At 40.8% G+C, this 23,095-nt stretch overlaps 1 long non-coding RNA gene across 7 annotated transcripts; it reads left to right on the forward strand.

Moving 5' to 3' along the window:
* The first annotated feature begins 952 nt into the window (after positions 1–952).
* Positions 953–22,227, forward strand: Gm30827. Of its 7 annotated transcripts, none has more exons than XR_867743.3 (3): positions 953–3,062; positions 5,160–5,324; positions 8,018–13,663. It is a non-coding gene; the product is annotated as a predicted gene, 30827 (long non-coding RNA). The 7 variants fall into 7 exon arrangements; XR_867747.2 differs by lacking the exon at positions 953–3,062 and adding an exon at positions 14,935–22,227 and having other exon boundaries at positions 3,069–5,324; positions 8,018–12,883; XR_867745.1 differs by lacking the exon at positions 953–3,062 and having other exon boundaries at positions 3,069–5,324; positions 8,018–10,970; positions 11,422–13,663.
* Positions 22,228–23,095: the final 868 nt, after the last annotated feature.

Here is a 23,095-nt window from a genome sequence, read left to right on the forward strand (position 1 = left end):
TTTTTAAAAATCACCAAATATTTTTTTTTTTGCTTTAGATTAAAAAAATAAAACACTATTATAACACACACAACCACTGTGTGTCCTGAAGATGCTGTTGCACTGTCGCCTGAAGAAATACTCTTGGGATGCTTTTGTGTGTCTCTCTAAATTATCTACCCTCTAATTCAATTGTCCTGCCTACCAAAATCACAGATCTCAACAGAACTAAACGGACTATTAGTGTGCCAAGAGCTCCCCCACCTTCACTATGGAGATGTAATTATGGCACCAACTTAATTGCTATTGTGTCCTTACTACTTGAATTAATGGCTCCAATACAAACCATGTATTTTGAATTATTCAGACAATATAGAACAAAGTGAAAAAAACGCAAAACCAATTTCCTGTTTGTTATCTAATGGTAATTGAAACACAATAATTCATTATGATACTGGGTTATTATTGTATGTGAAGTGACAAGTCTCAAAGATAACGGCGGTAGACAATAATGAGAAAGAAAACATTTTTAAAAATAAAATCAGAGAGACGTTGACTACACTCGCCAGCTATGAAATATAAATGGACAAGGAACCCAAGATTGAGACTTGTTTGTAAATAATATGAATCCCAAGGAAAATATTACTCCTTGGGATGCTTCTGTTTGTTTCTCTGAGTGTAGGCATACAATAAATAAATCTATATGTAGCCAAATAAAGAATCTGAGAAATACCTGAAATAATGAATTTTGACATTTTCATGCCAATATTCAATGCATACTTTCTCTCCAATGCCCTGCTGTAAAATGATTTTAAAGTTTATTTACATATATATATATATATATATATATATATATATGTGTGTGTGTGTGTGTGTGTGTATATATATATATATATATACACATGTATATGTGTGTATGCATAACAAGATATTGTATGCAGGTACAGATCGGAGATTGTAAGAATAGCATATACTTATATACAGAAAAAATATTTAATGTCAAAAATAAATATTGAATTAAATGTTTAGTAAACTATCTTTAACTACTTGAATAAATATGTAGGCTTTAAAAAACAGTTATAAAATACTCTCCCTTAAAATGGAACCAAGTTTATTTTTGCTTAAATTTTCCAGTTAATGAACAAAATATTTAGATACTCTATAGATTATTAACATCTACAAAACTGAACCAAATGCAAGTCTTAATATACCATTAAATTTATGATACACATAGAAGCCTTACATAGAGCTGATGGAGGGCTGGGGATGCTAATTTGCTCTAGATTTATAATAACCTGATCTGGGTTTTGTAAGTACTGAAACCCTTTAAACAAAATTAGAAAGCTGTTGTGCTTTGTGTGATTAAAGATGCAATTCCCGTTGGGGTAATGAGAAAAGTTAGAACATGTTTCTTTCTTTATGGATGCTTCTATAATAAACAAGACTTCCATACATTATATATTTTTGTTACTATGATTTCCTTGTTTTTAATTATAAAATAAACCAATAGAATTTCAGTGGAGTCTCAGAGTGAAACTGTGCCAAAATTAAGCTGAAGAATGTGCGCTGAACTTCATAAAAATCCTTAAAATTGTTCCCAGGGTCTTGGGGTCTTATTGTGAAAATACTAGTTCATGATTTTCTAGAGTAAAATATTGTTCTGATTTAGACCCATGCAGAAGAAAGTCCTGCAGGCCTGATACACTTTAAACCTACACAGTGACATGCATAAAACTGTTCATGACTAATGATTGCAAGATTCATATAAATTACAAAGAGGGGGAAAAAAAAGGTCTCTTTTATCTCTTACACAAATAACCTTTGCAGCACTATTTAAAAGGTTCACTTGGTAAATTATAATATATCAGCTTCTAACCCTTAAATCTATAAGAACGCTTTGCTTTAAGTAATGCAGACACTGCTTTCTTTAAAAAAAACAGTCAGAAAATGTTAATACAAATATCAATATAAGCATGCATGTGTATATTTGTGTGTATGAAAATAAGTGCATGCAAAAGTATTAATTCATTAAAAGTTTATCTCTCATGAAACCTTTATTAGCCCTTGAAGACTTTGCCACTTCATATAAAATGATTTATCTTTTGAATAACAAGTTTCCATTAATCTGTTCGACAAAGGAATTTTTAAATCATTTAAATAATTTATTGGGATGAATTATTTACGTTCTGTAAAATATATCTGTGACCATGTATATGTATATATCTGTATCTATATATTTGTGTTCTAACACAACATTGTTGAGAAAATACAGCATAGAGTTCAGATGGCCTGTCCTTGACAGCACCAGTGTGGCTTGGTGTGGCTGCCACAGAGGAGGTCTTTGATCATCCACTGTTGGCACAGGACCCCTGTTAGAGGGCCATTTGTGCTCCGTTTGGCAGCACACGGTGATTTCATGTCAGAGAAACGTACACACTATTTTCTATATTCATTTTCAATTTTGCATTTTTGCTGAAATTGTAGGCTGACATAATTTTCAACATGTAAGGATAATAAAGGCAATTATTGAGCCGTCTCAGAAAACTGATTTTCCCCGTGTGCTGCTGTAGGTGCTACTGAAGAGTGGCAAACGCAGCCCCTCCCCAGAGAAATAAGTTGTCTGTATAAACAGATAGGCCTGGAGGAGAGGTGGGAACAGACACCAGCCAGCAGATCGAACAGCACACATTGGACGCAAGCAGTCCCAGACCGTGCTCAACACACGTGCTCTTCCAAGAGTCACACGGTCCACGATGTCTTCATAGATTCTTCACACAATTTTTCTCAACTAAATCTTGTTATTTTTTCCTCTGAAGATGTAGTGTTTTTTTTTCTTCACAAATAATGCAAACAATAATTCCACAAATTTGGCAAAGTTACAAAAATGTTTAACAGCTTCTTCTCGGTTTTAATTTTAAGCATGCAAGGAAGTCGGGTTTTGTTCAAGACTCTCCTGAGGCAAACATATTTGTTCTTTTTGCCAGCTAGGTCCCTGCTTTGGGAGACTCCGCCAAGCTTGACTGTGGTTTTATTTGTTTGTTTACTTTTGTAGGGCAGTCTTCTCTCTGTTATCCTGGTTTGAGGTGAGTTCGTTTCGTTTTCATTTCTCTTTTGGAGCACAAGCCTCAGGATACAGACTCTTGGTTTCCAATCGTCAGAGAGGTCTTAACGTCACACATAGATTGCGTGGAATGATTGTGGTATTTGGTAAACTTGCACCGTCTCTCACTTATGGAAAGCCCACCAGTAACACTTGACACTTCACACACGTTGTATGCTATGCTCACAGACTGAGAGGGATTCAGAAGGCATTAAGTAGATATAATTGTAAAAAGCCCTTGACCTAGCAAAGTAGGACTATAACATCTAGGTGTGACAATAGTCTTTAAAGAAGTCTTTACTTTTAAAGCATACGTTTTTTAATTATGAAGAAGAGTGAGGAGGAAAGAAATCCCCCCCCCCCGACGTCCTTCCCTGCCCTCACTGCCCTTTTGTTCACATCCGGCAATGGAGCCTGCAGCCTTCTGAGTGTGGAGTGGGGGCCAGCACTTTCCCACTGAGCCATATTCCCAGCCTGCGCACATTTTGTAGAATTGACTCTAAACTCTACATGACGTAGGAAGTCGTAGGATTACCTACCACTCAGAGGAGCAGGATGTGCACCAACGGCTGAGGTCATTTGGAAACATGTCACCTGTTCCCAGAGAACCGTGGCTTCCGCAGTATTCAGCAGCTGCCGTTACTGCTTATGTAGTAAATGGGAATCAGTATGCAGTCAAGGTGGACTTACTACTATACCGCTCGGGTCAGCATCAAGGTTATATGGTCCATCCATATATGACAGACAGCACTTTAGCTGACATTGGCAATTAGAAGTAAAACGACCCAGAAATCTTCCAAGAATATATTTATTACCATATAAGCATACACACCATTGTTACTTATTAACAAATGGAATAAATTTACTTAAATAGCTTGTTTTGCTCAGTCCACTGAAGTATTTTTGTAAGCTATTTGTAAATTTCACAGATTGGTGATTGCAATCAAAATTTGAGTGATTTCCAAAAATTAACTTAATAAAAATGTTGTATTTGCATGCCTATGTTCTTTTTAGTACAGAACACTTTTTAGTAACATCACAAATAAGGGCAATTTGTTGAAGGGGTTTCTAGTGTTTGCTTTAAATGATTTTATTGTTTATATGCATATATGTACATGTGTGTGCATGCACACGTGCATGTATTCATTGGCATTTATACCAAGTTCAGCAAAGTTGAAATGGTGGTGACTTTGCCATTTCAAAAAGAACAGCCTCTCTCCTTGGACCCTCCTGTCCCAGTGACCTTCATGACACAGGAGACCCTCAGATATTGTACTCACCGGGACTTTTCACTGTCTCTGTTTCAAACCTCAGCACTCAGGATTTGTTTAAAGGCAAAACATTTTGGACACATTATGCATTATGGTAAAACGCATCATACTTCCATCTTGGCTCACTATGAATTACTAATTTGTCAAGGTCAGAAACCTTACATCCAGGAACCGGAAATGCAAAAATACATTTTTTAACATTTTTGGTGATTTCTTTTTTTCGGCTTGCCAAATGACCATAATTTTACAATTTGTATTAATGTTATCTTAAAGAGCAAATTAATTAATGGAAATTTCCAGAGAAGTAGACATTATGCCGTCACTTTGCATGCTGGCTTTGTTTCACTTCTTGCTTTTACAGTCTGGCCTTTTCATGAAATTCTCTGGGAATACTAGTTCATAGTGTCAAGGGACCTGTACTGACTCTCCCTGTATCTGTCTTGGATGATTTGGGAGTGCTGGGTCTTTAAGAGTCATTGTAGTGGCCATCTTTAACATTGCCTGCTACACATTTCTGCTGTATTGGTTTAATTTGTTAACTCACCACAAGAGTTCCTTAGACTGAGATTTGGGGGCTGGAGATGTAGCTCAAAGGTGGAGCAGCGACCTGCCACGTATCAGGTCCTAGTTTTGGGCAGGGGACAATTAAGGGGACATGTATTACCAGCTTCTGGGGCTTGAGGCGAGGGTACCAGACAGCATGGTGTATTCTTAGTCTCACAGGAACCTTGAGTACGGGGTTTTCTCAGTAAACTAATGTGCAGGCACCAACTTACAGCATTCTCCATGAATCCTATTGCCTCCTGCAGGCCTAGTGAAGAATGTCCTGCCAAAGAGTCACCCAGTTTCTACCAAGTGTCTCATGTTCTCTCAGAATGGCATTAGAGGGAACAGAAGTGCATCTTGACCCGTGTCTGTATTCTGTGGAAAATGAGAAGTCAGAGCACCAGGACCGTACGGGAGCTAGGGAGAAGGTAAGAGCCTTACACTGCAGGCATGAGAGCCTGCGTGGATCTCACAGAATGTATGGAACTGCTAGCGTAACACTACGTGTTTGTGATCCCAGTGACGGAGCGGCAGAGACAGGAGGATCCCTGCTTAGCTTTGCTAGCCGGCCGTTCCAGCCAAACTGGCAAGCTCCACGTTCACAGGGGCAGGGTCTCCAACAGTGATGTGGAGAACAGGAAAGAGCACTGACCTTGACCTTTGGCCTCTATCCACATGTGAACTTGCATCCACACACACAGATGTGCACATACATATGAATACACACACACACACACACACACACAAGCACACAAAGACTTTACTTTTGACCCACTTTCCTTCCGTGCATTTCCTTTTCTTCCAGGAACCCACAAGCCTCTTATCTATTTGCTTCAGTGGACACTGCTTTCTGTTCTGAGCAAGCATGTGATTCCCAGGTCCCTGTATAAGACGTGCACACGTGTACTAAGCAGCGGTGAATCTGCTGTCCCGGGTTCAGAGGGTTCACGTGACATTAGCACATTGGGTCCTCCCAGTTCACACTGTGAAGTGTTGTGTTTCCCGGTTGACTGAAGCCCTCAGGCCTCAGTTTTCTCCTCTCCCGCTGGCTGCTACCCCACCCCCACCCTTTGCGGGCTTCCCTAACCCTTTGTTTGCATCCTGACTTGTTTGCTTCCCTTCTGTGTTTATCAGAAGCAAATGCTATTTTTCATTATTGTTGCACCGTGCCATACCCTGTAATTATGTTTCACCGAGGAAGGACACATGAAAGAAATCAGACACTTCCCACCAACAGACAGAAGCAAACAACCTTCTGAGGGCTCTTACCTACTGCAGAGTTTAGTAGCCATAGCTCATCCAATGAGTAAGACTCATGGCAGAGACAGCTAAACACAAATGTTTTAAGACAAACAAGCTAGGCTTGTGCTTTAAACCACAGTAATTGATAGCCCCACACAGACTAAGATTCTATTTCTCAAAGGAGAGCATTTACTTAGAATCTGGACAATCTACAGAACCTGAGCTAAGAATCATTTTCAATACCCCAGTTAGGCATGTTTCCTCTTGACATCACTGATGTTTGGTTGTTTGTTTGGGTTTTTGGGTGTGTGTATGTGTGTGTGTGTGTGTGTTTGATTGCTTTCTGTTTTTGAAACTGCACTTCTCCATGTGGCCCTGGCTGTCCAGGAACTCACTCTGTAGACCAGGCTGGCCTTGAACTCAGAGACCCACCTGCCTCTGCCTCCTGAGTGCTGGGATTGAAGATGTGTGCCACCACGGCCGGCTGATGGTACTCTTAGTTTACTCTATAGTAAGTATCTCTCCACGAGATTTCTAGTATGATTGCAGGTTCAGACAGATGCTCATGGAATGTTGCTGCATCAGGTTATAAGCTGGAAACTTTGATCAACATGAATTTCTGTACAACATGAGAATTATTTACATGAAATATGCTCATTTTATATATATGTAAATTTGGTGATCCTGGGTATTAAGCCGTGGATCTCACATTTAACGTGGCCTCTCCTCCACTGGGTCAAATCACACAATGCTGACTCACAAAATACCTTTTATAACATGTTAAAATATGGGATAATATGTAATTTCTTAAAAAATTAGATTCTGCTGTACTGTTGGACTACTTTTCTCTTCAGAAAGTTCCATCAACTTTTAATAACTGGTACTTCCCTTACTTTTGTTTTGGAGCACAGGTTAAAGAATTACCCCGCAACTTCATTATTAAAACTTTATTAGAACAATTATCCTGTTAATTGATGGGCAGATTCCATTAAATGGAAATCATTACAAATACTGTCCTGTTTGGAAACCGATATTGGCTTCTATGATTATGTTGGCCTAGTCTAAAGTAAATTGACTAAGAGTGATGGCTCCCTCAACTAATCCCAGGACTCAGCACGCTGAGACTGGATAAAGGAGTGTTCAAGACCAGCCTGGTCTACAGTGTTAGTTCAAGGCAAGCCTTGATAGACTGGGGCAACAAACAGCTCTAAGTGCAAAATGCTTGCTGAGCAAGTATATGCAGACTTCAGACTCCTCCAACCCTGATCAAACTAGCTAGGCACAGCAGAGCCAATAGACTCTCCTCATACTTCTGCGGTGGGATGGGAAATGGAGACAAGAAGCTGGAGGGCTAGCCTGATCTATAGAGTGCTGAGAATTGGGAGACAAGAATCAACCAAGGAGGAGTGTGAGAATCAGCAGCCATAATTGTTCTCAGATTCCTATGTGCCTGTCTGTTTGTCTGTCTCAAACTCTCTCTCTCTCTCTCTCTCTCTCTCTCTCTCTCTCTCTCTCTCTCACACACACACACACACACACACACACACACATTTAATGTTTAATTCATCATATCCCTGTCTCAAAAGGAATACTTCTTTCTTTTTATCAGGCAAGGCTCTTAAAAATGACATTAATAAAAATTAAACTTTCATTAATGATAGTACCTATTTTCTAAATTTTTTTCACCCTATTTCCATTAATCTGACAAACTGAAAACTAACCGATAAAAGTCAGTAAGCCGAATGAATGATTAGACCAATTTCTTGGTTCATACAAGAAAAATAGAAGGAGAGAATACTGTTCTCCTCTATGGTCTATGGCTCTCGATAGACGACATATTTTACAAAGTAAAGGTCCTACCCCTTATGCTTCCTAACAGGCCAATGAATCCACGCCCGGCTGAGTCCTTCATGTTCACGCCTTATTCAAACTCTACAGTTTAGTTTGGTCTGGATTGGGTAAACATCATTTGAAGTCATTTGCTCTGCAGAAGTTTGAGAAATGTGACAACTGAGTTGTGTGGTTCATCCTTTCACAGAAGCCACAGATGCTGTTTTTCAAAATAAAAATGAAATGGAAGATTCTTCAGTTTTGCTCACTAACCTTGAAAAAGACCTATAGAGAAAAAAAAATCCAAAACTAGTCTGGTCCTATGAAGGGTGTGTTTATTTCCCCTTGGTTAAAGTTACATTTAAGCTTTTGCTCGTGTTCCTTTGTTTGTGGAGGAGCATCTTACTGAGTAGCCCTGGCTACCCTGGAACTTGCCTCTGACTCTGGAGTGCTGGGACTAAAGGTATTCACCATCATACCATCATGCCCAGCCCTAAGATCCACCGCCCTCTCCCACTTCCATTCCCAGTCCTTTTTCCCTCCTCCTGCCTCCTCCCCCCAACCCCCCACTTCTCTCCAAGAGTCTTATGCATGCTGTGTGTTCTAACACTGAGCCAAGTGTGCCTTCCAACTTTCCAAGAGCAACAGAAATGGGGAAGCTCTTAAGAGATTGCCAATACTGAGAACAACACCTAATGAGGCCAGGGAGAACTCACTGAATCCAAAGCCGGCCAGTTACTCCTCCTCCATACCTGGCCCTGACATCCTAGGGTCTTTCTCTGTCTTCTCCTCTCAACAGTAAGTAATTTCACTCCAGGATTACCACTCCCACAGAGACATCCTTCCTTCCCAACTCTATTGCACCTCCTCAATGAAGAATTCAACCGTTTTAAAGTGAAATCACCTCAAGCAACAACCATGTCCATATCCCCCACCTCAGTTCTGACAAAAAAAATTCTTATGAGGAAGAAGGGTCTCACGGTCTCTGATAAGTACTGAAGAAAGATAATGAAAAATCTCCTGTGGAATGTTCCAGGTTCCCACCATCAATTGTAGTGATACGATATAGGGCAGAAGGTAGAACTACATCACTCTTGAACCAGCCTTCCCTTCCAGACAAAACAATCAACTCAAGAGACAAAGACCTCAGGTCAACTGGGCATAACTAAACTATACTATTAGTTAACAGGTGGGCTCCAAATGCAGACACTAGTTTATAATTAATTTTGTGAAAGTCTAGTCATTCTCTGTAGTTAGAAAATGAATCTTGGGTTAGAGTCAGTCCCTCTACCCCTCATTGGCAGATTGTAGGGATAAAGTAATAGGCTAGATTTCTTGGCTACCTAGAGATACTTTTCTGTGAGGATCCCACTTCGTGTATTTAGTTGGGGTGGAAGTTGTGGGCAGGTCGAGAGAGAAAAAAGCACCACCTCTGTATCAGATGCTGACGTTCCAAGGTTTCTTTCTCTCAGGACAGGAGTGTGCTGATGTGTGCTGGTAGCTGCCGGGTAGTTTAGGGCCTGCATCTCTTTTTGCCTACTGATGTCCAAGCCCAAGCAGATGAGCTATGCCTTATTAAATATTTTTCTTTTTTTCTCTATTTTAATCTTCCTCCAAGAGTGCTGGAGAGTAAGCGGGACCAGCATGGGGCCCCTGGATTGATCTCTGTTTGTTCCTTCTAATCCCGCCTATAGTAGATGTTCTTGCCTGGAACAGTTTGTTTTTAGATCTGAGAGAGCCCTGGGTTTCCCATCACCACCTTACATGGAAATGTGTAGACTGTAAGAATAAGTTCTTTAGAAAAGTGAGCTAGAGTTTTTGTTGTTGTTGTTATTCTTGTTGTTTTTTTAAGTGTGTGTTTCAGCCTTGGCAGTGGATTCTTTGGCAGTTGTGTGGCCCAGAGGGAACCAGACGCAGAGAAAAGTCAAGCCAGGTATGTTGTGCCTGCCTGCACCTGCTTCTGATGTACCCCACTGCCTGCATCCAAGTCCTGTGCACTGGGCTAGAATAATGTGGAAATGGCAGGTGTGCATGGAGTATCTGCCTGCCCATCAGCTCTGTGATAAATCGGGAAAATAATGGCATAGAGAAGTTAACTTGCCCAACCATGAACAAAATATTAGAAGCTGCATCTTTGAGACTGTGTAAGCGTATGTTCAGGCCGGGCACAGGTCTCAGTTTTCAAAAAAGCAGCCTTACACAGCAGCCTAATCTATCAATTACAAGCAAATATGTTTGCTGTGATTCGGGCAAGACAACATCGGCTGCACCCTTCCTCATCCTCTCTACGACACCTTCAGCACCGTCATGCAGTTTGGCCTGCTCTTCAGAGAGGGAAACCCTGTGACCTACAAAATGCTGTAGCCCCAGCCCACTCTGTATTCTTCACCTTGGTAAATAATTCACTCAACAAACATACTGTGTAGCTATTGAGTGCTAGACTCGAGGAATACAAAGATAAATAAACACTGTCTGTCATGAGGAAGCTCGAGCGAGAGGAGGAAGACAGGGAAGATAAAAGTCAAAGAGAGCAGGCACTGTTGTAACAGGATCCTTCCTTCAGGTCCGTCCACCCAAGAGAGAAAAAGGCTTGTCCTTTTAGCAGATGGGAAAAGTAAAGTCTGAAGGGAGGGAGGCCCTGTCATGCTTCTCTTGAGAAATGCAAAGAGAAGTGACACCTGGTCTCGGGAATGCCAAAACCTAGGGAATGCATGCAGCCCGCACGCAGTTTGTTGTAAATCTGCAGAAGCATAAACTCTCTATACAGAGCAGGATTCAAAATGTAAATCGCTTCAATCAAAAGGGAAAATTCCATAGAAACCTACAGGTTAAGCTATTAGAAGTATCTCCATCGGAGCACCACCCTTCAGAAGCACGATTAAACTCCTAATATCTCTGTCCCTGTTCCCAGTCTCTTTCAGATACAGGGGTAGCCGTTCAGATTTCCAGTCCACCGAGGTAGAAGCAAGCCTCCCTCCCGGCTATTCGTAGAGAATAATAAGGTGTGGGTGAGATGTACCTGCCTAAGAAGGGGGCTGTCTAACAGTTGTAATGAGCTGTGATGTTATCCCCAATGAGCTGTGTGTGAGAGACCTTAGGCAAATCAATTAACCTTTGCTGGTTACAATTTGCTCATCAGTAAAAATAGAGGTTTTGGACCTTTCATTCCCAAGGGCTCTTCTTCGTTGTCGAGGTGTCGCGTCAGCACCTTGAGAGGCCACTCTGCTGAGTGGGAGGTTTGAGCAGCCTCAGAATCAACCTGCCATTCCGAACCTGCCGAGTATTCCATGGGCATGGCAATATTAAAGCTAGAGGGAACCTTCCCGATTTCTTGGGCACAAAGAATCAGGAATGTTTCTTCGCATAAAACATTGAATTTGTGTGAGTGTATGTTCATGTCTGTCTGTGGAGACTAGAGATCAACCCTGAGTTCTGCCTTGTTTGTTGAGACAGGGCCCTTCTCTGACCTGGGACTCATCAGTAACAGCTCGACTCCCAGCAAGCCTCAAGGGATCTATCTGCCCATCTTGGCTTCTCCGGCATTGGGATTGAGTGCCTGGCACCATCCCTGGTTCTTCTGCATAGGTTAAAAACGGCCGACTCAGGACCTCAGGCAGACACTTTATAACTGAAATATTAACCCAATAAATATTAATTGATTTTAGGCCTCTATTTTAATTATAATTAGGCCAAGCAGATTGGGAGGTTAGCAAATAGGCCTTACTAGTTAGAAGCTATGAACCTGCATATACCTCCACTGACCCATGATGGAGAGACACTGGAGAAAATTCTCGGTGAATGTAAATGGCAGGCCCGACATGAGATAAGAATTTAGGTCTGTACTGTACCCTTTCTGGCCAGGGGAGGTAAGAGATTCTTTCCTCCTACAGAGCACAAAATTGATACCACAGCAACACACCTTGGCATTGGGGATTTTAGTCTCCAGGTATCTGCAGAAACTTGAATTCCTTGGAAAGCAAAACACTCACAATTTCTTGACCAGCCTTGCTGATAATTTCATTTCCCAGAAGGCAGAGTAAGCATTAAGGAGACTTCTGCTCAGGACCCAATTCTGACAGAAAGCAGTAGGTAAAGTAGAAATGATTGGAACCTTGGGGGAAAGCAGCCATGCAGGCTCCGAGTTTGATTTAAACAGTGTTCTGCCTATGCAAACACAAATGGTTCTAATGAGCAGGAAAACGGGGAGGAAACTAAAGGAACCAGCACGCCACACGGGGACTTGCTGACAGCCTCTGAATCTCAAGCAGCATGTGCAAGAGACGGGGAGAGGGGCACACAAGAGGGAACACATACGGAAGCAGGAATGGAGGAAGGCAGCGTGGACCTGTAAGCCCTCAGCAAGACTGGGGCACAGAATGAGCCGAGGCTCCTGGAGGATGCTGGAAAGAAGCAAAAAACGCTGTTGCTTGGCACAGAATCAGGGGAAACAGCAACCAAGGAACAGACCCAGACCTTGACACGGAAGACTAATTCATTCATGAAAGTAGGAAAGCAGATGCAAAAGAAGTGCATCCTTTTGTGCATCTTCCCTTTAGGTCATCCACCCCTTGGCTCACGTGTCACCTCCTCGGAGAGGACCTTGACCACACCTTTGGAAAACAGTTTCCCCTGATATCTTTTTGCCCTTTGACTTTTCAGTCTCCTGGCTGCTGGTGCCGTCATCTTACGCACTGAAATGTTTGCTTTCTGTCCCGGAATTTAAGCTCCGCTTGGAAAGGGACCTCTGTTCTCGCTCATGCCTGTCTAGGACCTTGCACATAACAAGCAGTACTCGGTGGGCATGAGCTCGGCGAGTGGAGTCAGTACCACAAGGCTAGCTTTGTAAACAGAGAAATATATGAAGGCACTGGACAACTTCCACAGAACATAGACAACGTGATTGACATGGTGGCAGGTAGTATGAGTAACCACTTGTGTGCTCTAATTACCATACTGACTCTCTGCATCTTGGGATATTCCTGAGTTACTTCTCAATAAGCTTTCAACCGCAGCAGTGCACACCCAGCTAACATGGGAGCCATGAGCGTCAAGGATGGGTCTCAGTATAGAACTTATATTCTCCACCCGAGGAGCTGACTGGCTGAGCTGTCAGCATGTCTCTCGAGCTCTATGAATCATTACCAGACACTTTCTCAGTGATAGGGTGAAAAGTGTGACCGGCTGTCTTTATCAAATCAGGGTTGTCAGGAGGCACAGGGAAGAATATCCCTGATCTTAGAAGAAAAACAAAACATGCAGAGCCTGAGAATTTAGGTCTAAGACAGCGGTGTTATTTTAGGGAGGATGGCTAAGTTATATTTATATAAACATGAAAAACATTGTGGTCATTTTATAAGATTAAAAATCAGGAAAACTATTCCCCTAAGAAAGAATAAGCTAGCTTGTTTGAGTCTATATATCATTTCCTGGAAAAGTTAGTAAACAATTTAGCTTTGTAATGGGTACAATGTGCGGATTTTGGCCTGGCCTCTGAAGTCCTTCTATCCTTGTGAGCTGGATGGGAAACGTCAGGCTTAGGGATAATTCTGTAGTGTGCTTTTTACCTAGTTGGAGGATTGCCCCAATCGCAGTGTTAATGAAACGGCATCTACCTAGAGAAAGCTTTCAGATTGATACCACAAGGCCTTTGTCTCTCTCCTTGTCTGATGTGAGCACGTTTGTCAGTGACGGGAGATAAAGCAAGAGGAAGGCATGGCTGTCAAAATCGGGTTACAGGAGAACAAGATGATACAGTAGATTACGAAATCAGGGGTGCATACATGTTCTCAGCAACTGAAAGATGCATAAAATTTAATAATATATAATTTGGTTAGAGTAATTGTGTGGGCCTGCCTGGGGACTAAAACGCCAACTGCCTAAATTTGGTTTGAAGTCTATGTGACTTAGCAACAGTACTCCTGGGGGAAGAGAAAGAGAAGAGAGCCTTGCCTGGCAGAGAGCCACGGGGGTGATGGTTGCAAACAACAAGACAGAAGTAGTTGAGACTGTGTGATAAATTTAGAGCATTCAGAAAATAATGGAGGGTATAGTTAGTCCAGCCCCACTTTCAGTGGCTTAGACTGCCATGCTCGGTTCTGGAAGCAGCGTTTGAAGGAAGGGACCAGTGGAAGAGACAAACCCCCAGGATCCAGCAGAGAGAATGGTAGACTTCACTGTCTCCTGTGAGAGAAGACTGAAAAGGTTGGGGATTTTTATGCCATAAAAGAATTACACTTAATCATTTTATCATAATAGCGTCATGATTTTAATCACTAGTGAGGAGTGACTGTTTTCTAGATGCTGTGTTAACCATTTTGCTTTAATTAATGCTCACAACAACTCTAGGACATGAGTTCAGAACTATTTTTATATTCAAGGGTACAAAGTGATTTTAGGTGATAAATGCTAGACAGACATCAAAGCTTAAATTTTAACCCATTGTCTTCTCAGTCCTTAAGTCTGATCTTCCTCACCACATGCAAACTAATTACCCATAACGTAGGCCCAGATATTAAGAAGTGTGTATACGTTTCTATTATGTATGATAAAATTATGTGAAATATCAGAAAATCAAAATAATATGCAGACAAAAAGAGACTGGAAATAGACATATCAACGTTTTAACAACAGTTATACTAAGGTACTGAGAAAAATCACCTTTCTTTTATTTATTTCTTTTAAGTTTGGAAAACTTTTTTACTAAGCTTATCTTGATTTTGTAAAACTCCCACCTGCAGCTTTTGAATTAAAAAATAATTACTATGTCAAAGAGGAATTAGTTTATTTTAGATGCCCAAAAGGAGTTGTATTAAGATTAAAACACCTAAAAGCATTATAAGACACATTTCAATATAAAAACAGAACCACTTATAGTCGATTTTTTGAAGAGTTGATTTTTTTAAATTAATTAATTTCTTAGAGGCAGAGCCTCATGTAACCCATATACACCTTAAACTCTCTTTATAGCTAAATATGGCCTTGGAATGTCACCCTTCTGTTTTGCATGTTGAATGCACCACAGTTTCTTTATACAGAGCCTGAGGCTGAACCCAGGCTTCATACCTGCAAGGTAAGTGTCCTCCGAGCTGAGACTCATCCCCAGTTCTAGAGACAGTGTCTCGATAACATAACTCACGCATTCCTTTCTCAGGAGATGCCGACAAAAGTCTGGGAGCAGCTTGGCATCATTTGATTCCATCCAGATTACAATTTATAAAGCTCAGAATGTCCAAAGTACGAGCCAGGAAAAAAAAAAAGAAGAAGAAGAAGCCAAAGAGTAATTGTTGAATATTTCATTTTTATTTTTTACTGAGACCTTACAGACTGCAAGCAGATCTAGTAAAATATTTCTCTACTGAGTACAAGGGACACTCAGCATCGGGAGAGCACAGCACAGGTAGCTCTTCACTTCTGCAGCAGTCTGTTTGCACAGGATGCAGGGATGGGCAACAGGAGCCAGCCTCACTTGCTCAATCAAGTCCCAGGTGGCCCCTGGCTCCTGGGATCTGAGTGCAAGTGGTAGCCCTGAGAAGTGACCTTTGGCATGACCTTGTATCCTATGCACACCTTTGCCTCTATGCAGGCTCCCACACATGCCACTCCCACCTTCTGAGTTTCTAAATAGATAACCAAATGAGCATACTCATTTACATATTGTTATGGATCCTGAACTCAGTCTCACAAATGTGAGGCGAACATTCGACCACTGAGTTCCACTTTACACACACACAGACAAACTAACACTTATGTTATCTAAGTAAAACGTTCTATAAACACAAGAAGGATGCCTTTTTTTTTTTTTTACATTTTCCTAGATTATATAACACTTAAAATACTAGGCACAAAACAAATATTTAGTGACTTAATCAATTTGGCAGATAGGCACAACAAGCTTTTGCTTTTGAATCTAAGGATGATCAACAAGACTCTGATTTTATACAGAGTGAAGTTGAATGCATCACAATTGTATTATTTGTTTCTCTTCTTTTTTAATGTTTTATTTATTCATTCATTCATTTATTTATGTGAGTATACTGTCACTGTCTTCATGCATACCAGAAGAGGGCATCGGATCCCATTACCGATGGTTGTGAGCCACCATGTGGTTGCTGGGAATTGAACTCAGGACCTCTGGAAGAGTAGTCAGTGCACTTAACCACTGAGCCATCTCAGCCCCCTTGTTGCTCTTCTCTATAAACTCACGTTCTTATCTTGAGTCGATACTAAAACCTATTCCCCTTCTCATTAAACCAGGTTTCACAGCTTTTGATTGCCTATGAATCCAAAATTTAAGGCAGAAACAGGAGGACAGAGTTCAAGGTCATCTTAGATCACCAATTGAGTTCCAGGCCATCCTTGTATAAATCGGATCCTATCTCAGCATCAGTCAATCAGTTACCCCAAACTTTTGATGCACAGCTCTAGTTAGGAACCATAGACAGCAGACTTCAGCTGGGTAAATAGTGCAGAGCTGATTTTGCTGCCAACGATCCAGGGAGTTTACTAGAAAACTATGGATGCTTTCATCAGAATGGAAAGAAGCTGAGTTTTGCTAGAATACTTCAGGCATGAAGAACAGAACCTATACTAAGCCAGTCATCTTGAAAGTGGGGGAGCTTTGTACATGGTTGGCAAGCACTCTACCTACGTACGCTGCAACACCAGCCACACATTGTTCATGTAATGTACTAGTTTCTTGTTTAAGCTAAACAGAAAAGTCATTTTGTAGTTATTGTTTATTTGTTACTATTGAGTTTTGCCATGGTAGCACTCAGCTGACGAGAACACTCTCCATATTCAGCCTCTCCAACATTGGAATCACAGGCCCATGTGCCACCCCACCCCACCCAGACAGGACTTCCTTTTGATTCAAAAGGTACAATTTAGGGACTAATTTGAACTATAAGTTTTACCCTCCCGGACTGGGACTATAGCTTAAGGTCACGGGCCACTTTGAACAGGCAGTATTGCCCACTGAGCTATGTTCCTTGAGCACCAAGGTCCTGCACTAAGACCCAGGATGCTGATTGGGTCCCTTCTGGGGATGACGTTCCCTGTTGATGGACATCGCTGCTCTCCTCATCACAGCAAGCCATGCGCACCCTGCTCAGTGCTTCAAGGATAAAGGTGTTTCAGTACTCAGCAACCTTTTGGGTGAAAAATTAGTCCTTAAATCAGTACAGTGAGGAAATCTAATGACTCCCAATATCACGAAAGATGAAAACTTAAAGCAAGTAAATGAGAAGGGAAGAACTTCTAACTCAGTGTAACATGTGTTCAAAACACCTCTTACTTGATGGGGAAATATCTGAAGCCTTTGCTACCTAGGGTAGCATACATAAAGATGAGGAAAAAACAATTGAACAGAAGATAGTCTTCTATCTGGAGAAAAGTATAAAAATGAATAGAAACAGGTTTACTGAGTACAAATTATTAAGAAGTTACATGCGAGTGTTAAGAAGGAAACATTAGACACTGTTATATCAACAAGTCAAGAATATGAAAGATGTAATTGAAAAAAATCTTTGTAAGAAAGCAGATGAAAGTAAATATATGTTAAAAATAAAACCTCTCTAAAGAACATTATAATGTTTGGACATGATGGCAGACACCTTCAATCTCAACATCATGGTTGCTGGAATCAGAGTATTCATGTGTTTGAAGCCAGCACAAACTATATGTGAACTTATCTCAAGAAAGAAGTGGGGAGGGAGATGAGGGAGGGAGGTTGGGAGGGAGGGAAAGACAGAGGGGTTATACACAACATAAACACTTGGGATATAAAGCATATGGATGGATTGGAGCAGTACAGATCATCTATGGATTAATTTCCTTTATCTTAACCTGTAGACGCTATAATCCAATCAAATTGATGTTTTTAATCTGACTACCATTCTCCTATGTGGGTCCCAGGAGTGGATTTGATTCCAGCTGTCAGGCTTTGGGGCAAGCTCCTGTTTCTACTGAGCCATCTTCCCTTTCTCAGTCTGTATTTGTGTCCATAGAAGAAGGGAGGGGACAAGCTCTTTCTAAAATCTACTTAAAAGAGAAAAAAAAAAAAAAAAACATGGTAGCCAAAGTACCTCCGGGAAGAAGGAGACACACCTCTTACCAGAGAGCTCAAAAAGTGATTACACAGGTACAATAACTTAGCAGTGTGACATTGGCAGAGGAACAGACAAATTGACCAATACAGCCAAACAGGGACCCAAACCTTAGATGGAAAATGTGTGGACATTTGATTTACGAAAGGCTCGCTTTGACAAATCACCCGGGAGAAGAACAAACCATTACACGCACAGCACAGAGGCCATAATTTCCTATTTTTCAAAACATATTTCTACCTCAGACATGAAAGTTGACTTCAAACGGATCAGATACTCAGATACAGAAAGTAAAATGCTAAGACACTTAGAAGACAGAGGAACATTTTCTGAACTCAGATGTCAAAGGGAAAAGTAGAAAAAGAGATCGTGCAGAGAGGACAACACTAATGAAGCACTCATTTCCGATGTGGCCTCAAAAGGCAACAGCAACAGCAACAAAAACAGCAGCAGCAGCAGCAACAAACCTCCAGAAACAAACAAACAAAATACATTTACCATCCGATTAAAATAACTAACAGATTAGTACATAAGCCACCTACAAATCAGTCAGTCAGGGATCATTCATGTTTAGAAAAGAAATAAGAAACCCTATTGTCAATAAACCAACTACCTTAGTAATCAAGGGATAGAAAGTTAAAATCATTAAGAATTTTCATTATCTAATTAGCGATTTCATTGAAAATGCCACACCCCAACCCTGACAGTATTAAGTGCTCACTGGGCCCCCCAACCATGGGACAGTGAATGACATGGGGATCCCCATAGCTGGGAAGCTGTCATTGTCCCCTTCAGTAGCTTTTGTAGAGCAGACTACCTCATCTTCACAGTATTGACCTTTCAGACAACGTGGCTCTGTGCAGGGACAGTTTAGAACTGTCGTCCTCAAGAGATCTTTGCATGTTTCTGCTTTCTATATTATTTATGAAATGACTATAAATAATAGTTCTAGTGAAAAATGAAAGGGGACTACGGGAAGCAGTACAGATGCTTGGAGTATAATGGAATATTATATAACAGTGTACACGGTTGTGTGATGTAAAGGGTTGAAAATATATTATTGTGTGAATTATAGACAGATATTCTCTTATGTTACAGAATGAATAATTACATTGAGGTACAAACACATAAAATAAAGTTATTTGGGGAGACGAGCAAGTCATAATATTGCTTTGGTTAAGCAAGAGATATAAAGAGGTGGGCTACAGATAATGTCTAGCTGTGATTGAAGCGAGGGATTAGGGAAATGTAACTGACAGACATAGGGATGATGTCGGAGGTCATTGTAGTTCCGCCCCCCCCCAACACTGGCTGGCATTGTGTGGGTTTGTATGACATGGGTGTGTGGGTATAGGTGCACACGTGTCTTGGCATGGGTGAGAGTCAGTGGGCATGTTTCAGCCGTTTGTCCCCTTGTTCCATCATGGGCTCTGGGGGTGGAAACTGGGTTGCCATTTCAACTAGAAAGATGAGTTCTTTTATCGGTGAGTTCTTTATCTGCTGAGCCATTTGCCAGCCCCTATATTTTTAACTACTTATTATTTTTTCAAGTTTCAAGTCCACAAGTACTTTTAACTCTACAACATATATAATGTAGCCACTGACAGACTAGAAGAGAGTTTGTGTAGATTTAATAGGCTGTTTGTATATTTGAACAACTCAAAGAAATTATAAATTATTTTAGAAACTGATTTAGAACAGCACACAGGTGAGTTCCAATGCAACCAGTCATCCAGCAAGACTGACTTCTAAAGCAATGACTACTAGCAGGGAGTGTCCTGTACACTTTTAATCCCAGCACTCAGGAAGCAGAGACAGTTGCGTCTCTGAGTTTGAGGCCAGCTTGGTGTACGAAGCAAGTTTCAGGACAGTCAGGGCTACCCAGAGAAACCCTGTATCAACAAACAAACAAACATACAAACACAAACAAACAAACAAAAAACCCAACCCAGCAAACAAAAAGCAGTTGCGACAAACAGCTCTTCTCGTTGACTTTAATGGCAGACATCAGGGCACAGAGAGAACGTTCTAAGGAGCCCATCAATTACTGTTTGGCTAGTAGGGACAAATATATTTTTCTGTGAAAGGAAAATCCCTGAGTTGATAAGGATAAGATCATGTGACCATGGAAAAGGAGAGACTTGGCCTTGTCGGCCTTCCCTACTCTCAGACACACTCAGCCCCTCAGCAGGTAATGAATACTTTAGTATATCTTTTCATGTCCTCTTGCCTCAGCCTCCAGAGTTCTAGGATTATAGATGGGTGCTGCCATGTCCAGCCAGACCTTTCCAACCTCAAAAATATTTGCACACTCCCTTGACTTACTTACTGCAAGGGGGGGGGGGGTGGTGATTCGCTAACATTATTTCAGCCACAGTAAGATTCTCTCAGATTCACTACTTGTTTTGATACTGAATTTTTCTTTTCATCCCATACCATGAGCAGGCTTTCTCACAAGGGATTCTGGGCCTGAGAACCTTGTGGTGTGTGAGATGCCCTGGGCTTGATGCTCAGCCCCACACAAAGAAAACTAAAGTTGCAAAGATATCCATAGTCTTTGTAAAAAGCATAGTGCAGAACCCATGCCTTTGCACAGGCTCCTTCAAGTGTTGAGAGCAAAGCCTCCAACCTGACAGTGGTTGCCACAAGGGAACCTACACACTGAGTTGTCATGGAGATTAGTTAGTTGAATGTTGGTCTGCTGATCTAATGGGCTGAAGGGTTTCATCTTCCTGTCCAGCCTTTCCTTCTTGTGAGCATTCACTGTTGCCACTAAGCAGTAACGGACCACACTCTGATCCACTAAGCACCAATGTGAAATTGCAGAACGTGCCTGAATACAGGGAACACATTGGTACCAGAATTAAAATGGTTTTTAAAACAGTAGTTTTCGTCACTTTAGATACTTGAAAGATATATTTTACCTAATTAATATTTATTTATATTTTAGTTCCTCCTGGAGTTAAATATATATCTAATTTTATGTGGTTTCAGTTTCTACTGGCGTTAAATATATATTTAATTTGATATGAATATTCTAGTTGTAAGTTTGGCATAGAGAAATGTTTTTCAATTATATCTGTATATATTTTTATTTAGTACTAAACATGTTCTTTTAAATAGTTTATTATTCAAGTAAGGCTTTTCTTTTGTGAAAAATAATATATATTTATTACAGGAAAATCAGAAAATGAAATAAAGTATTTATTGAGTCATACTCTTAACAATCTGTGGAGCCCTTGAGTCTTCCCCCAACCCCACAAGATATTATTAACCTAGTTGTTCCCAGCTCCTCACATTTGTACTGTTTGTTCTCTGCCTGCCTTCTCACACTTCCTGATGTTTAATTATTTCAAAGTGATATTTTTCTTCTGTGGAACTGTCCTTGCTTTCATAGTTAATGCTCAAGAATCTCAGAGCAGGGCATCACAGAATAAATACTAACTTGCTAAGAACTGTTTCTCACTGGCGCTTCTTATTCGGTAAGAGGCATCTGTTTATTATTTAGATTGTAAAGAGGGCATGATCAAGACCATAATGAAATGACTTGCTGGGTCATAAAACCATGAAGACAGTCAAGCCACACATTTGAATAAAATCCTGCAGTAGCTAGTGGAAGTTGTGATATATGGTTTAGAAAATACACATTTTAAAATTCACAGAAGCTTCAAAGCCCTGGTCAGACATAAATTCCAATCCGTTTTTCTGTAACGGTAAAACTCCAAAGGACTCTCGTTCGCAGGCTCTCAGTATGTGTCACAGGTACACGGTCTCTCTCTGCATGCAGAACGCAAAACGCGTTTATTTCTGCCTCGGCGTATATTTTAAAATAAATTACCCCAGGAAACAAAATGTTGAATACACTGTATTCAACTATGAGCCAACAAAGGAGGCAAAACCTCTTTTCCTTTCTAAGAGCCTATATCATATTTGGTGATAACAGTAGGGGGCTTGAGGTATTTGAAAACAACACTCGTCAGACTTTCCTCTAGAGTTAGTGGGCAGGGTTCCCTTCATCCTGTCCGTGTGCTGCTTCTTGCTTTTGCTCAGGAGTTTCAAATATAGGAAAGAGTTCTGTACTTACCATTCTGGGAAAGATGAAATTCATCATTGAACCATAAATGCCCTGGAAAGCAAAGAAAAGATTATTATTTATTATACTTTCATCTACAGAAGTCCTGACTGCCAAGTGACGATATCACAGCAGATCAAATGGAAACATGGCTCAGAGGGCCAAGGGTTCTTACACACAGAGGACTTGTGGACAGAACTGCCTCAGGACTGAGTGTTTTCCAATGATAGCTGCTTTCAGGTGCGTAATGCAGCATTTTATTTTTTCAAAATAAATGCTACTGAGTTGAGAAAATAGTCAATATATATTCTCCACTCTGTCATTTCGTTCAGAAGACTGAATATAGAGGTGACCATGATACTTAAAATTCAGGGAAAACCTGGGACGTGTTTCACTTTGCTACCATCAACACGATAACCATGCTTTTTTGTTTAAATAGAAATAAAAAGTTTCTAATTGTAATCTTGACCTCAAAAATTGCATGCAGAAACTAAGAAATGAAGAAGATTGAAGCAAATTTCATTTGCTTGCTGCTTCTTATTGATTAACCATAAGGCTCTCAATATATTACATGATAAAGGTTAGGGTAAATTTGCTTTCTGTAGACTGCCATATCCAGGGATCCACCCCATAATCAGCTTCCAAATGCTGACACCATTGCATACACTAGCAAGATTTTACTGAAAGGACCCAGATGTAGCTGTCTCTTGTGAGACTATGCCGGGGCCTAGCAAACACAGAAGTGGATGCTCACAGTCAGCTAATGGATGGATCACAGGGCTCCCAATGGAGGAGCTAGAGAAAGTACCCAAGGAGCTAAAGGGATCTTCAACCCTATAGGTGGAACAACATTATGAACTAACCAGTACCCCTGAGGTCTTGACTCTAGCTGCATATGTATCAAAAGATGGCCTAGTCGGCCATCACTGGAAAGAGAGGCCCATTGGACACG

This window comes from Mus musculus, chromosome 3 (assembly GCF_000001635.26).
Source record: "Mus musculus strain C57BL/6J chromosome 3, GRCm38.p6 C57BL/6J".
NCBI classification, from domain to species: domain Eukaryota; kingdom Metazoa; phylum Chordata; class Mammalia; order Rodentia; family Muridae; genus Mus; species Mus musculus.